The sequence below is a fragment of the Anguilla rostrata genome, chromosome 7, assembly GCF_018555375.3.
Source record: "Anguilla rostrata isolate EN2019 chromosome 7, ASM1855537v3, whole genome shotgun sequence".
In the NCBI taxonomy this organism is placed as follows: domain Eukaryota; kingdom Metazoa; phylum Chordata; class Actinopteri; order Anguilliformes; family Anguillidae; genus Anguilla; species Anguilla rostrata.
In genome coordinates this window covers 17429078-17445153 of record NC_057939.1, presented here as the reverse complement: position 1 = coordinate 17445153, position 16076 = coordinate 17429078, and the positions used below count along the sequence as shown (strand labels likewise).

Genomic DNA, 16076 nt, shown 5'->3' with positions numbered 1-16076 from the left:
AATTTACGCTGTAAACCTTTATTCCGGGTGGGGGAAACGGAGTTATTTACTTTCACTCAGCCAGTTTGCCGCTATGGATTTACTCCCGAACACCAGCCGAAGTCCCTGGCTAAGCTTGCAGCTGTTGTGGGATCGTTGATTTGGCAGACGACCAGTGAATAGGAAGATGCCAGAGGAAGTTATTGCTTTATTTTAGAATTGTCCGTGCACAGTCATTCTTCGTGCAGGCGATACTATTGAAAGACCATGTTACTGCAATGTTATTATTGAACCAAGACTATGGTAATGTTTCCTTTATATACAGAGTCCCTGTATACGCACCAGGCAATTAGAACGGTGTACATTTTGGTTTGAGTTAAAGTGGAAGGCACGGAACACCAGAGATGTATTTTATATACTGAGTTCTGTAGAATTTACCTTACTTCAGTTGCATGTAGACGACAGCTGTTATCAGAACTAGAAGCAGCCTGCTGACAGGCACGAGGGATAGGATACTCACTGCTGGGAATATGCAAATCTGGTATTATCTGAGCTCAAAGTAGTGTGTTGCATCTGTATTTCTGTCTGTCAGGAACGTTCAATAAGACCTTTGGACCACCCATTTTTTGCACCTCAATCATGAGCGCACAGATCAAAAGGTCTTCAAAGGTGTGTGTTTCTGTGAAGTTTCAAATAAATTCTGTTGCACGTGTGTTGCCACAGTAACTGCCAATAAAATAATATAACCCGAGCAAATGCAGCCAATCCTGTAATGGAAAAAGCTGAACTCTCAACACATGAAATGTGTATCCAGGGAGGCCCAACAGGCTAGACTCTGCTTGTCCAAGTGCAGACACACCCTCTGAAATCCAGTTTTTCTGGCTATGGAAGCTTTGAATTGGACAGGTCCTTTTGGTCAAACTCCTTTTGGAAGAAATCCACTGCTAATGTTGATTTTGTAATTTATTTCTGGATTAGTACAGTCGTGGTGTTTGGTTTTGACTAGGACAGCAGCCGTAGTCAGCCCACATTTCGGAAAACCAAGTGCACACGTTTAGAAATGAGAGGCATTATCTTCTTTGTGTCTGTTTCGCACTGTGCTCCATGAAACACATTTGGTTGCGATTTGTGATTAATATATAGGGCTGTGTTTACTCTGCCTGCTGTTCCTCCTATTTACTCTGCCAAAGGTTCGGTCACAATTGGAACAGCTAAAAACACCCCGAACCTAACAGATAGTGAGGCGTGATGATCAGATGTCTGTCTGTGCTCTGAATGCCTCTGGGCTTATCCAGCAAGGTTAGTCACATGGCGGCATGTTCCCAGAAATTGTATTTTCTTCATATCTATTTTTAGAGATCCTTGGTCCATTAGGGCAGAACATATTTAAGAACAGAGGTCAAACAGTCATTCAATTTAATGCTCCTTCACTGAATGATCTCTTGTCCTCTGTAGCACCCTGCACCCTTGTACAGACTCAGGCACAGGTTGAGTATTTTACCAGCATAAGAAGTTGTGTGCGAGTGCCTCTTGCATTTTTACTCCTAGTGCCTCCCATACACGAGACAACTTCTCGACGACTAAAGTCTGACACACTCTCACATTTAACAACAATCTGTCCTAAATCGTGGGTATTTAGTCCTAGAGGTGCACCCATTTTAAGATTCTGCAAAGACTGGGAATCATGCAGCTTTACACATTATATGATCCCAACAGAATGGAGATTTTAGATATTTAATATATATTCATACAAATATATTTTTTAAATGTATTACATTTTTGTAAAACAAGAAGCACGTTCTACAAATATATAAAAAACGTATTTAAAAAAAAAAAAAAAAAAAAATATTACATGTGTGTTTTTTCCCCCCTGGTAGAATTGTGTGACGAATAGGCCCACACCCAGAAACAGCCAAACGAAAATCCCCCTCAGTAACTTTGGGGAGTAATAAAGGGAAAGGCTTTTTCCATGCAGATCTCTCATTGGAATCACTGATGTGCAATGAAATGGGTACATTACGTTACCAAAGTTGTCCTGCAACACTGATCCCATCCGGACAGAGCTAAAGACAGCACACCTATTGGCTGTTGGCAGTGTATGATTACAGTACATGCGCGTCGTTCACCATCACAAACATTTTCATTTAAGACTAAAGACTTACGGTAATATTAAACATGTTTGAATGTGTCCGAAGGGTCAAGATTAGGTAAAGAAACTCAGTGGGAGTCGTCTTAATACGATCTCACATAAATCATGAGTCGTGACGGGGGCGCGTGCCGACTGGGGTAAGACTCGAAAGATTTTACTACGGCTCCTAAGACTGCGGAATCGCTTAAAATATCGTCTAGTGTAAAGCCGGTATCAAACTGATCTCAGAGGACAACCTTCAAGGTTTTTTTATTGTGCTATGTGGAGAATGTAGTTGTTTGAAACTACAAAATATGCAACCTGTAAATCCCTAATATTGCATGCTCAGAGGAGAAGAATGAACAAAACACACACAAACAAACAAACAAACAAAAAACAGCACAATAAACTAGCAAAGCTCTTGCCTGCCTTTGTCTGCCTATATCAGAAACATGATCTCTTCATCTTTTTTTCATACTCCTGTAAAAGGAGGAAGGGGAGGAAAACAGGAACAGGTTTTCTCTGGAGCAAAAGGAGGAAAAGCTTTGAGGTTTCCTCGGCCAGAATAGAGAGGCAGCACCCAGTTTTTCATCCGGCGCCTTATCAGGTGTTTTATATTCCGGCTCCTAATTCTGATTTATGGCGGAGCGAAGCAATCTGCTGCTAATCTGTAAATGGTTGATAAGGAAGCCAGCTCGGGCTTTTATCTGATGGAAGAAAATGGTGAATGGACAGAAAGGCGAGCGGAGACAAGAGCCCTGCGTAGCCTGAGCGCGGCCGATAGAGCCGAAAAAACGCCCTCCTGCATTTTTCAGCGTCCCACCAGAATCCCACTTGTACGTTTTTCTTCTTCTTTTTTTTTTTTTTTCTTTTTTTTGCGCCGCTGACACATTTTTCTCTCTCTATACGCGCAGCTGATGAAAAGTTCAACACGGCCCATATATTATTGTATAGCCCATCTCTGGCTCTCCGCGGGACCGGGTGAACAGACCTCAGCTGTCAGAGCTCTCTCTTGCCTGTGCTGGGAGGTGTGCCACTGACCGTGTCGCGCTGAAGCCTGTGACTCTGCCGGGGAAGGACGGGGCGAGAAACCGCTGCGGCTTGAGGCCGCCCGGGCACAGCGCTGCCTGCCGTTCGGGATACCGCTGGTGTTCAGGATCTCTGTAACTGCAGCTCTGTGCACCTGCATGTACTACACTGCTCAGTGTGCTGACTGAGCACAACAACGCTCTTCTTGGTTCTGGATCTCTGTAAATGCGCACACCTCCCTGACTTTCCTTTCCTGCTACTCATTCTGTATTTGAGAGTAAGGCCCTGCTGTTTTTCTGCTGAATCTGACTTCAGTAACAGACACACACAGATCAAATTCCACCGCAAAATGAACTTGCAGGATGCTTACAGTGTTAGAGAAGGAAACAAACAGAGGGGAACTGCCAGTTCCTTTTCTTCTTTTTTTACTGCATATGGTCAAACTGCCTGTGTGGCAAACCAGGCATAAAACACATTCAGTACTCTCACTGTGCAAAGCTTAGTCTAGTAATTTATACCCATCTCGACAATCAGCGGTATCAGTGTGATTTTGTGATGGCCAGTTCCAGTTCCAAGGAGTGGGTTGGGATAGCTTGTGTAAAATCAGACGTTTGTAACAGCACCAGTAAGCACCCTGTGCTTAATATCCTTAGTCAATACATCTCATCATAAGCAGGCTTACATTAAAATACATTGTGATATTATTTAATCGTATAGTTTGTTTCCTCAGTGCAATTGAAATGACTGAAATTAGAGCCCCACTGCATCTTGTGATCTTTCAGTTGGGCCAGGCTGCTTTCTAGCTTCTGTAAGTTATCATTTATTATTATGTAGATGGATAGTATTGCTTTTTTATGACCAGGCAAGTCCGCTCATGCAGGCAGTTTTCCTAAATGCAAATGACTGAATAATTTCAAGTGATCGTAGGGAATAAGATACCGGCCATCAGGTCTGGGCAGAGCGCTGCTGTATGAACAGGAAATTTGTTTATGCAATGGGCAAGGCTGGGGTTTAGGCCTGTGTGTGTGAACCTTTGTGTGGGTGTGTGTGTGTCTCTCTGACTTACAAGGATAGTGGCTGTTGGCTCTGTGTTTTATGTGTTTGTGTGATGGATGAAGATGGCATGCACTGTGTGTGTGCGTTTTTGTGTTTCTGTATGTGTGTGCATATGTTTGTGATGGATAGAAATGGGGTAGTGTGTGTGAAAGGGACAGAAATGTGGGTGGTGTGTGTGGAAGGAACATAAATTGGGGTTATGTGTGCGGATGGGACAGAAATTATGGTGGTGTGTGTGAAAGGGACAGATTTGGTGACAGAGTGTGTATGAAAGGGACAGAAATGGGGTGATGTGTGTGGAATGGACAGAAATGGGGTGATGTGTGTAAAATGAACAGAAACGGGGCTGGTGTGTGTGAAAGGGACAGATTTGGGGGCATAGTGTGTGTGTGTGTGTTTTGTAATGTTGTAGTGTAAGAGGCAGTGTGCACTTCTTCCACTCTGTGACTCACACGCAGGCCATCCTCCACTATTTCTGGTGGTGACGCATCCCAGATTTCACTTTTCAGTTCTCCTCCTGCACTCCTTCTTTTCTCCTCCTTCTCTGTGGCACGTGCGGACGCGTGCGGAGGTGCGCGCTCAGACCCGCGCTCCTTTGGGCTAAGACACGGGGGGGCGACAGCGCCGGGCCGGTGAAGGACCGACACGGGGCTGGCCGCGGGCAGGGTGGACCAGCAGCGTGGAGAGAGAGAGCCAGGACAGCGGAGCGAGAGAGAGAGAGATCTGGTTCGAATCCGTCGTCCTCTCAGCCGGACGCGAGGACAGATTTCCTGCTCTGTCCTGCCTTCTGTGTCTGGCACAGTCCTGTCCCTGAGCGCAAGCTGTTCTGCGTTTCTTGAAAGTCCAGGGCCATAAATGCACGTGCCGGTTCCTCCAGCCTATCGCTGGGAGAGGCCCTCATTTTCTTGCCATATTATGATTTTATTATTGATTTGCTTAGCAGATGCCCTCATCCAGAGTGGCTTGCACAGATCGTGGTTTTGCATACTGTTTGTACAGCAGGATGCTGGATATTTACTGATCCAGTTCAGATTGAGTGCCTCGCTCAGGGAGCAGCTGTACCCTCCCTCCAGGATTGGAACATAGCTGCCTCCTGGTGCCCTAACCATTATAGCATGCTTCCAGCACAGGGCTTTTACTCAGAGTGCATGCACATGGCATTGAAATTCAGCATTATCACCGTCAGTGTGTTACTTTTGTGTTTCCCATTGGTTAAGTGCTAAATGGTTTCTGCTGTCAACCCATCTGCCATGTGCGACATAGATTCTGCATTGAACTACAGTTCCCAACATGCAAAGCCCCAAAACCCAAGAATTACTGCCAAATAATTTTATGTGCATGTTCTTTTTCAAGTCTGTTAGGTAATGCGTCCAGTGGGAAAAACTGTGGTATCTTTGAGCCCACCTGAAATTACTGAGTTATATTTATTAGTTATAAAGGTGCCGGCAAATGTAGTCTGCCAAACATCTTACAAATAGCTACGTTAGTAAAGCTTCAACTTATTTTATCAACCACAAATCTTACAGTGAAACGTCTGTATTGAGCCAACTGCTGGATTAGCTGTAATGTGGTGGGAGGAGCCTCCCCAGGTGCGTGTACACGTACCGCAGAACCACCGCGAGTGTCCTGCACTATTCCACACACAGCTTTTTGGATCTGCTCGCGGAGCCCATGTGAACCGCCACCTGCCTCAGGAGTGTGGACTGAAGTACCCCCCCTGCTCAGAATTAATTTGCCGCAGAATTCATTTGCTAATCCCCCCCCCTCCTGGAGAGGGCCTGAGCACTGACGCCTGTGCTCCACCTCCGCTTTCGGATCAGCCCCAGCGAACGGCCCTCGGCCCAAATGGGCGGCCATTCGAACGCCAGCGGCGTGCGGGAGGGGGATCTTAACACGGGTCCGCGGGGCCTGGGGATTCTCACTGCGTCCAGAGAACGTTCCGGTGCCTGGCCTCCTCCTGGACGAGCACAGATCCTGCCCCAGCGTAACAGCAACAGCACAAAGGAGGCTGTGTGGGAATGTGGCAGATTAGCGGGTGATAAAACGCGTCCCTTTCTCTGCTGTTTGATGCAGTTTTTTTTGGGGGGGGAAATGCCGGCTGCTGAAGTGCATTACTGGGATTGGATTTTTGAAGGCCTGGCCTGAAGTCATTTCTTATTAGGCGTGTGGCTGTAAGAGGCTTTCCCCTGTCCCCTTCTCACCTCTCCACGTCCGCCATTACAGCGATAAACATCTCCTTTCTGTGCTTCTGTCTGCCTTGTTCTGTATCTGTTTTGTTTGTCATTACTTACGGGCTATTGATTCATCTTTGACATTTGATAACTGCATTTTGACGGTTGATATCATTTTTTAGATCAGGCCATGCATTTGTCAAGGTTGCTTTACCAGGTTTGATTCGTCTCATTGATTGGTCGGTCAGTTGATTGACATTGTTATATTGGACACAACGACTGCCAATTGAGTGTCACTTTTCTGATTCGTACTTCAGCTTCCCAAGAATGAGCAGCACCTTTCTTTTGCATTTCAACCCCTCGGGTTCAGAAATGATAAATCTTTGTTCGTTTATTCTTACCGTTGCTTTGGAATCAGTTTCAAAAACGTGAACGTGAAATTATTTCTTGTATCATAGGAAGTGGAATCAAGAAACAAGCTCCACAGAAATACCTGTGCTGTGTGGCATTTTGACATCACCTCCTCGTCCCTCATGTTATTCCTGCAACTGAGGCTGAGACTGAGACCCCCACCCCCCCCAATCAGAAACAACCAGGCTTGTTTTTCTCGTGCTGTTGACTGTAATTTGTCCCTCTTCATCAGCGTCTCTCTGACAGCACGGGCTGCCACTTCTCCCCGTCTCACTTCATCCGCGTGATGAGCGCTTTTCAAGTCGAGAGGACCCCAGCGGACGGGCGGGCAGCGGGGGGGCCGACGCGCGTTTGGGGTGCCTCCGTCCGGCCGACGTTAGGGGCGCTGCTGTCCATCGATACACGAGCGTCCCGCTTCCTGAACGGGAGCGCAGTTCTGCTTGCGTAACGACGCGGTGGCCTCTCTGCAGCCTCTCTGTGGCCTCTCTGCGGCCTCTCTGTGGCCTCTCTGGGGCCCCTCTGTGGCCTCTCTGGGGCCCCTCTGTGGCCTCTCTGGGGCCTCTCTGTGGCCTCTCTGTGGCCTCTCTGTGGCCTCTCTGTGGCCTCCTCTGTGGCCTCTCTGTGGCCTCTCTGTGGCCTCTCTGTGGCCTCTCTGCAGCCCCTCTGCGGCCTCTCTGTGGCCTCTCTGCAGCCCCTCTGCGGCCCCTCTGTGCTGTGGTAACCCGCTGTCTTCCTCCAGCGGGCCGTGCGTCTTAATCCAGTCAGGCCGCGGGCCTGAGGCACCAGCGCCAGGCAGAGACGCGCAGTTGGCTGGCGAAGCCGAACGCCCACCCTCTCCCGTCAGGGAGCCGGCGTGGCCGCGCACCCGCGGTGCCTCGGGGGCGGAGCGCTGCGCGCCGCGTGCCCGCTGGTTTGGGCGTGGGTGAGTGACCTGGCAGAGAGCTCCTCCGCGTGCGGTGCTCCTGGGTTCAGCGCCGGAGCCTTTGCCTAGCAAATGTGCGGGCGGCGTTTGGGCGAGGCTCTGCCCGCTGGCGTGAGGCCAGGCCTGGCGCTGGGGCACGGGGGCGCCTGCGGGTGCCGCAGCGGGAGGTGAGAGCGGCTCCATCAGCTCTGGCCCCGGGTAGTACTGCCCCTGTGCTCTCAACCAAACTATTCAACAGAGAAGCGCTGGCGCTTATGGTACACAATACAGTGCGTTCGTTCACTGTGTCGTTAGCCTCCATGTTTAGCGATGCATTTTTAACCTCGTTTTTTGCATAGGCGGTTTTTAATGAACGGCCATTTCCGTGCTCGTCGTGGTGCTGGGAGAGGTTTGGCTGCCGGATCGATAATCGCCCAGCGTTTTGAAAATGTGAACCAGTTTTGTCTCTCGAGGGCAGACCCAGACAGAAACACGACACACATGCCGCAAAGGAGCCGGAGCAAAGGAACAGGGCGACCTCTAATCCCAGAGACTGGGGCCTGATCAGAGCTTCTGACCTCAAACCACAGTTACTGTTGTTATGGATATTCATGTGTTACATACCACACGGCCCACACGCAGCTGCAAAATGGCTGCTATGTGTGTGCTGCACGTTGGTGGAGGTTGAGGTGAGTCAACATCTCCCTTTGAGTTTGAGATTGAACAAAGAAAGCTACCTTAAAAATTAAATTAATTTCATATATGTATATAGCCTGTCAGTAGAAGGGACGACCTGCTTGTTTAGTTTTACAGGATTTGTGAGTGTCTTACTCCCGGCAGTGAAAATGTTAAGAAAACCAACGTAAAAAAAGAACAAACAAACATGAAAAAACACCAACAAAAGGTAGCTCTGAGGTCAGGTGTGCTGTGATGTCATGACGCCCTAGCCGGCAGTTCGCCGGGACACTGTCTGGCCTGGCATTTGTGAGGCTTGTGTACCAACTCTTCTGATTACCTTTTTTTTTATAAATAAAAAAAGGAACATAGTGTGACTGTGGGGATGGCTTTTTATTACTGATTTGATCCTGGAATGGGGCATTATACTTCAGCTGAGCCAAATGTAATTTGGCTGATTGCTGAAAGGGGGCCAGTGCAGTGTAATTCCACCTGAGCTGCCGGGGCCTTTCCCCCTGTATAGAGCCAGCACACGGGCTGGATCTTTCAGGGGTGCCCCACTCCTGCCCTCTATATCAGTCTCCCACCCACCTGCGCTTTCTTACTAAATAAGTCCTCTCCTGTTTATTTATTTTTCATTTGGTCATTAACTATACGCATAGCACCACCGCACAAGTGTACAGGTGTATGCATTAACAAGCGCAAATCCGCAATAGCTGCGACCGCACACGCGCATGCATCCATGTGTGCATGCATCCACGCACACACCCTCACACAAACTCGTGACCTCTTCTTTGGCTCATGACCAACCTTTCCACAAAATCTTGTGCAAATCTGTGAATCCATTCGGGAGTTATGTGCCTTTTTGTGATAGGCCACGCCCATCACCACGCCCCCTCTTGGTCAGTTGGCCTTGAAAGTTACTCAGCTCTAGCTAAAAACACAGAGGATCACAAAACAAGCGTTTATTAAGAATTTATTAATATATTGTGACCATTCAAACCAGCGTGGTTACGTTCTGCCGTCTACGTTTTTTTACTTGCGCACGCGTGCTCTGCTGCGTTAAGCTTGACGTATCGTTTCGGGAGAATCGTTTCTGGAACGAGCGTCACGCTCGCCTCCTCTCTGATCCCCAGCTTTCCGGTGCTGCGGCTTCCGGGGGTTGTGTGCGGGTCTCGTCGAACAGACTTTTCCTGTGGCCGTGGGTCGGGGAAGAGACTCATTTAGCTAATGATTTAGCAAATGATTAATTCAATTAGACAGCGGAGAGCTCAGGTGGAGACAGAGATGGGGAAGCCCATTAGTGCCTGCAGGAGCAGCTAAAGCAGCTGGCAAATGTTTGAGATACTAGTAACAAAAAGTGAGACTGTGGCTCCTGCAAAGCAGGTCATTAAGAAAGGTGGAAAGATGCGAACAGGATCTCCAGAGAAGTTCCTGAAACCCCGAGACCTACGAGAAACACTTCTGCTGCTCTCGGTCCCTGTGTGATTTAGTCTATCCTTCAACAGACACCGGTGTTGTGGAGTCTACATTACACTACACTACTCCTCTGCGTATGTGATGAGCCAAATGGCACCTGAGTGCAGGGTGACGAGCCCTGTTTTATTTAGCGTTTTGTGTTTTTTTTTTTTCCCCAGCTGAAACTTTTATGTTTTCCTAAAGTGGGGGACAGGGCAATGGTGAGTTTCGCTGCTGGTGGACCTTGATTATTCTTTGTAATGACTCTGAAATAGAGAGCACAATGAGCTCATGTTGAATCTTTTTTCAATGCTTTTTGTTGCGGAGCTATTTTGAGCAGATGCAGGGTCAGATATGAGAGAGACGCACCAGTGCGCTGCGCAGAAACGCAGGCGACACGGCGGGTAATTATGGATGTGTCAGCAGCCGGAGGGAGTGGAGGATAATCCATCACACTGAACCGCACGAACATCCAACGACGATGATACCACCTGACGACTACCATCCACACTACCCACTGATACATCCACACTCACCCACACTGGTACCATCCACATCACCACTGATACCATCCACACTACCCACATGGTACCATCCACACTCACCCACACTGATACCATCCACATCACCAATGGTACCATCCACACTCACCACACGACCATCCAACTCACCCACATGGTACCATCCACACTCACCCACACTGATACCATCCACACTCACCCACACTGGTACCTCCACACTCACCACACTGATACCATCCACTCACCCACACTGATACCATCCACACTGACCCACTGATCACCCATCACCCACACTGTACATCACACTGATACCATCCCACTGAACCGCACTGATTCATCCACACTCCCCACACTGTACCATCCCATTCACCCACACTGATACCATCCACACTCACCCACACTGGTACCATCCACACTCACCCACACTGATACCATCCACACTCACCCACACTGATACCATCCCCACTCACCCGCACTGGTACCATCCACACTCACACACACTGATACCATCCCCACTCACCCACACTGATACCATCCACACTCACCCACACTGATACCATCCCCATTCACCCACACTGATACCATCCCCACTCACCCACACTGATACCACAGTGATACCATCCCCACTCACCCACACTGATACCACACTGATACCGTCCACACTCACCCACACTGATACCATCCACACTCGCCCACACTGATACCATCCACACTCTCCCACAGTGATGACATCCACACTGATACCATCCACACTCACCACACTGATACCATCCATGCTCACCCACACTGATACCATCCCCACTCACACACACTGATATCACACTGATACCATCCCCATTCACCCACACTGATACCATCTGCATTCACCCACAGAGTGATACACACTTGCACTGTCACTCACCTCTACTAACGTCACCCATGTCCGCATGCACTGATATTTTATAGTGATCCTGACACTGATACTGAAACACATACTGGCACTGCATCCGTCATGGCAGCGTATGCTGGACCTGGCATTGCAGCTGCCGGCTAATGATGTTCGCCAGAGCGCTCTTTTGTTGTGGACAGGCCCAGGAGACAGTCCTGGAAGAGTAATGGCTGTTTCCTGTGATTGTTGAGTGCGGTGGTGAAATGTTTGAGACCACGCCCAGTCTAGTGAGAGTGTCTCTCTCACACAGACACACACACACACACACACACACACAGTGTTAGCCCTGTTTACAGTCCAAGGCGGAACCTGGGGGAAGCTCATGACATGCCAGCACGTGTACCAACAGTGTTTGCGTAAGCACTTGTGGGAAGGTGTGCAAACAGCATACTATTTTAGGTAAGGGAATAGCTAACTTTATGGACTTAGTGTTTAGCGTGTCCGTTCAGATGGCCAACATCTTTTATCCTTTATGTGTATGTGTGGTAAATTATATTTCAGTTAAACACAGGAGTTTCTAATGACCTGGTGGCTTTACGATGGGAGGCATCAGGGCATTCGTGTTCATGGTCTGAAGCCAGAAAATTCACTCCAGCTAACTCCAAAAAGGCTGTGTGTGTGTGTGTATGTAACCTGGTTAATTTAAAAATGACTTTAAATCTTATTTTTTAGTTGAAATACTTTCCTGTGGTGCATGTAGGCTGAGACTGCTCCACTGAAGGAAAGAAGTGGCTCAGTTTCCAACATCAACAATACTGCACATGGAGAGAAGCAGATTACTGCATGGGGCAGGATCGGCAACAAACAAACAACAAAGCAGCAGGGCTGAAAGGGCTGCATTTGTGTGGCCAGCTGAGAACATGGTGGCTGAAATGGTACTTTTAAAGAACTACATAACTGAACTGTTCCTTTAAATACGCGCTTGAGAAAGGCGGCAGCCTTCATGGGTAATCCAGGGATCACGGGGCTCTAGGCATTCGCTGTGGTGCGGTTGTCTTTCCCATAGAGTGGCAGAGCAGGCCAGTAAAGGGTGCCTCTGCCGCAGAGCGTCAGGGATGGCGTTAGACGCATCCCGGGCCCCATCAGCACTCGAAAGGAGGCGGAGGACGGGAGTGGGAGCGAGCGTGGCGCTCCGGAGCGGGGCTACGAGCGCCGGCTCCCCGCGAAGGTTGCCGTGGGAAGCCAGACCGCCCACAGACCCGGCCTTCCGGAGGAGCGGCAGGAACAGGAATGTAGGCCAGAGAGGAACCGGAGAAACGCTGCCTTCGCTCAAGGGGGTGGGGGTGGGATGGGGGGGGTAAGAAACGCGAAACGACCCGATGCGCGTAAACGTCGCGTCCGCCGACGGACGCTAGCGTTCGGTCCTCGTTCCCGTGCCGAGCGGCGGGGTCTCAACGGCTCTGGGGGGGCGGGAGTAGGGCGGCGAATGGCCGGGGCGCGGGAGGCCGGACCGATGCGTTTCGGGGAAGAGGGAACCGAGTGTACCGTCTGGGCTTAGTCACCGAGGGCTTTTAATGAAACATTAACCCACATGGCAGTGCTCTGGGTGGCCACGGCCAGCGCACACACTGTGAGCGACGCAGTGGTACCGGCCGACTGCGAGGGCCGGGGCTGGGGTGTGTCCTGGTCAACACACGCGGTCCCCACCAAACCACAGCATCTGTCCCATAGCTCCGACAAAGATGTTCGCTTCTCCTGCCACTCACTACCTCTTTTCCATCGGTTTAAATCGGCCCTGCGAAAGCTGAATCTGAACTGCCTCTCTGCATCCTTTTATCAACGTTCACCTCCTCATTTACAGCTTCTGTATTTCTGTGCCGTGAATATGTTTCCATAGCAGCTGAGAAATTCTGTCTTCGGTGAATGAAAACAGCAATAAGGGTATTAAAAAGGAGTGGTCTGCAACAATAGCACTAATAAGAGCAGGGGAATGATGCTGATTAATAATAACACTGAGGAATTGAGCTGTGAGCAGTGATTACCAGTGACCATGCCGGGGAAATGCTGAAGGGGAAGAATGTTGAGAAAAATGATTAGCCTGTTTCACAGCACAGCACTCGATAGATAGCGTGTGAGAAATGAGAGAAATTAGAGATGTGAGCAGGGGAAAGAGGGATGAAGGGATATGAGCAGGGAAAGAGAGATGAAGGGATGTGAGCGGGGGAAAGAGATGAAGGGATGTGTGCGGGGGAAAGAGATGAAGGGATGTTAGCTTGAGAAAGAGGGATGAAGGGATGTGTGCAGGGGAAAGAGATGAAGGGATGTGAGCAGGGGAAAGAGAGATGAAGGGATGTGAGTGGGGGAAAGAGAGATGAAGGGATGTGACCGGGGAAAGAGCTGAAGGGATGAGAGCGGAGGTAAGGACACAGAGAAGGAGGGATGAGGTGGGCAGTAAAGTGAAAGCCGCAGCTGTCATCCTGCAGTCAGGAGGTCTGGAGCCACAGCTGCTGCCCTGTGACAGACTCCAGACCCTCAGAACACACACACACCCCTCTCTGCAGTAACCTCTCCACCCAAAACAGGCTCCAGACCCTCAGAACACACACACAACCCCTCTCTGCAGTAAACTCTCCACCCAAAACAGGCTCCAGACCCTCAGAACACACACACACCCCTCTCTGCAGTAACCTCTCCACCCAAACAGACTCCAGACCCTCAGAACACACACACAATCCCTCTCTGCAGTAACCTCTCCACCCAAAACAGACTCCAGACCCTCAGAACACACACACACCCCTCTCTGCAGTAACCTCTCCACCCAAAACAGACTCCAGACCCTCAGAACACACACACAACCCCTCTCTGCAGTAACCTCTCCACCCAAAACAGACTCCAGACCCTCAGAACACACACACACCCCTCTCTGCAGTAACCTCTCCACCCAAAACAGACTCCAGACCCTCAGAACACACACACAACCCCTCTCTGCATTAACCTCTCCACCCAAAACAGACTCCAGACCCTCAGAACACACACACAACCCCTCTCTGCAGTAACCTCTCCACCCAAAACAGACTCCAGACCCTCGGAACACACACACACCCCTCTCTGCAGTAACCTCTCCACCCAAAACAGACTCCAGACCCTCAGAACACACACACACCCCTCTCTGCAGTAACCTATCCACCCAGAACAACCTCCACTCAACCGAGTCATGCAATTGCCTGCGTTAAGTTCACTCGAATAATTCCCTGTAACGTGTGTTTTTATTGACTGTGAATGGTTTATTGTATTTTCCATCAAAACTGGGATGTTTGTAGTCTGTTTTTTTCTGTTTGTGGTAGGAGGCTGGCCTATGAAAACACCCTGTGAACTGTCCATGGTGCTAATGGAATAGTAGGTTTATCCCATGCAGTTTCAAAAAAAGAATAATCCCATTTTGGCAAGTGAATATTTTATGTTTTTTCCTATATAAATTTAGACTAACATTTGTGGGAAATGTAGAATATCTTGGCACAATGTCACAATAACACTGAATTCATTAGGTTATAAGCTGTAAGTATGTATCCCTTTGCTACTGAAAACATAGATAGGAAATATCAATCCTAATGCCATATTTAAATTGTCAATCCGTAATGAAAAAGAACATATTTGATAGCGTCTCAAAACGGTACTTTTGCAGCAATATCGATTCAGTGTGATTGCGTTCATAAATTGCTCCTCTGTGTGCTGTTTCCACTGGTGGTGTCGGGGGCGACATTCCCGCCTCGCGTGCTGATTGGATGACGCACGCACAGAAACACGCGCATAAAATCAGAGACCCTCCTCCGGGATCTCTGCTAACAGCTAAAGAAGAGCACGGCGGAAGAGAAGTGCTGGTGCTGGGAGGTTTTGGTTAACAGGGCTAGTTATAGTTGCATAGACCTGCACATTGAAAATGGCTGAAAAATCAATGACCACCATCTTCGTGTTGTAACCCACCTGCTGAAGTGACCAAAAAAAAATGTAACCCAAATGATCAGAAGAAGACGCGCTTAGTCTAACAGTATAACATCGGTACCTCACATAACATCGGTCCTTTTCTTACTTTTACACAACTGTGGATAGAAAATAATGAAAGTGAGTGTATCTACTTACATCGTACTTACACAGTCTGACATCATTACCTTACCTTAGCTCCCTTATTTGTGGCGGTGGATGTCTCTAACAGTGGGCCTAAAACCTATGAAATGTAACCACGTGTGGACACTGTCTTTAAAATCAGGTTCGACATGTGGCTCAATATTACCATGTTGGATGACATTGCTGACAGTCTGCAGGCTTGCACCCGCAAGCAAACCATACTGCATTTTTTTGGGGTGCAGTTTTGTTTTGAATGGAACTCTGGAATTTGGAGTTTGAAAACGAACCGTTGTGACCATCAATGACCATCAATGACCACCAGTGGACACAGATGTCGCTAAACTGAAATTGTGGATAGACACTTTAAACAGCTTAATGGAGTGAGGAAATCAAGTGTCTGTGGAGGGGAAAAGCTGATTTTGATGAGGAAAGATCTACCAGAGAGGGTGACGATCACCTGTTGCAGAAGCTGAAACTGAGTCAAAAACTGCGTAACTTGCACCTTAAGGAAACCAGAAATGTCTGCACTGAGGGACAGGAGGCTGAGGTAGAGGACTAGAGCAGAGAGGAGCTGAGGAAGAGTTTTTTTTTGTCTTCTCTGTTGCCCTTCACACATTATCAGGTAATTACTTTGAATGAGTCTTACGTATATATATATATATTACGTATAAGTACAAAGGCAGTGAGTATCATCTTATCATTTTTTAAGTGGTGGGTAATTCTTTGCAAGCCATTCTTTTACCCCCTCCACCGTTGT

At 48.5% G+C, this 16076-nt stretch overlaps 1 protein-coding gene across 3 annotated transcripts in view; it reads left to right on the top strand.

Annotated features, from left to right (window-relative positions):
- dgki (diacylglycerol kinase, iota) overlaps positions 1 to 16076 on the top strand; it is a 48932-nt gene that overhangs the window by 1238 nt on the left and 31618 nt on the right. The window lies entirely within an intron of this gene.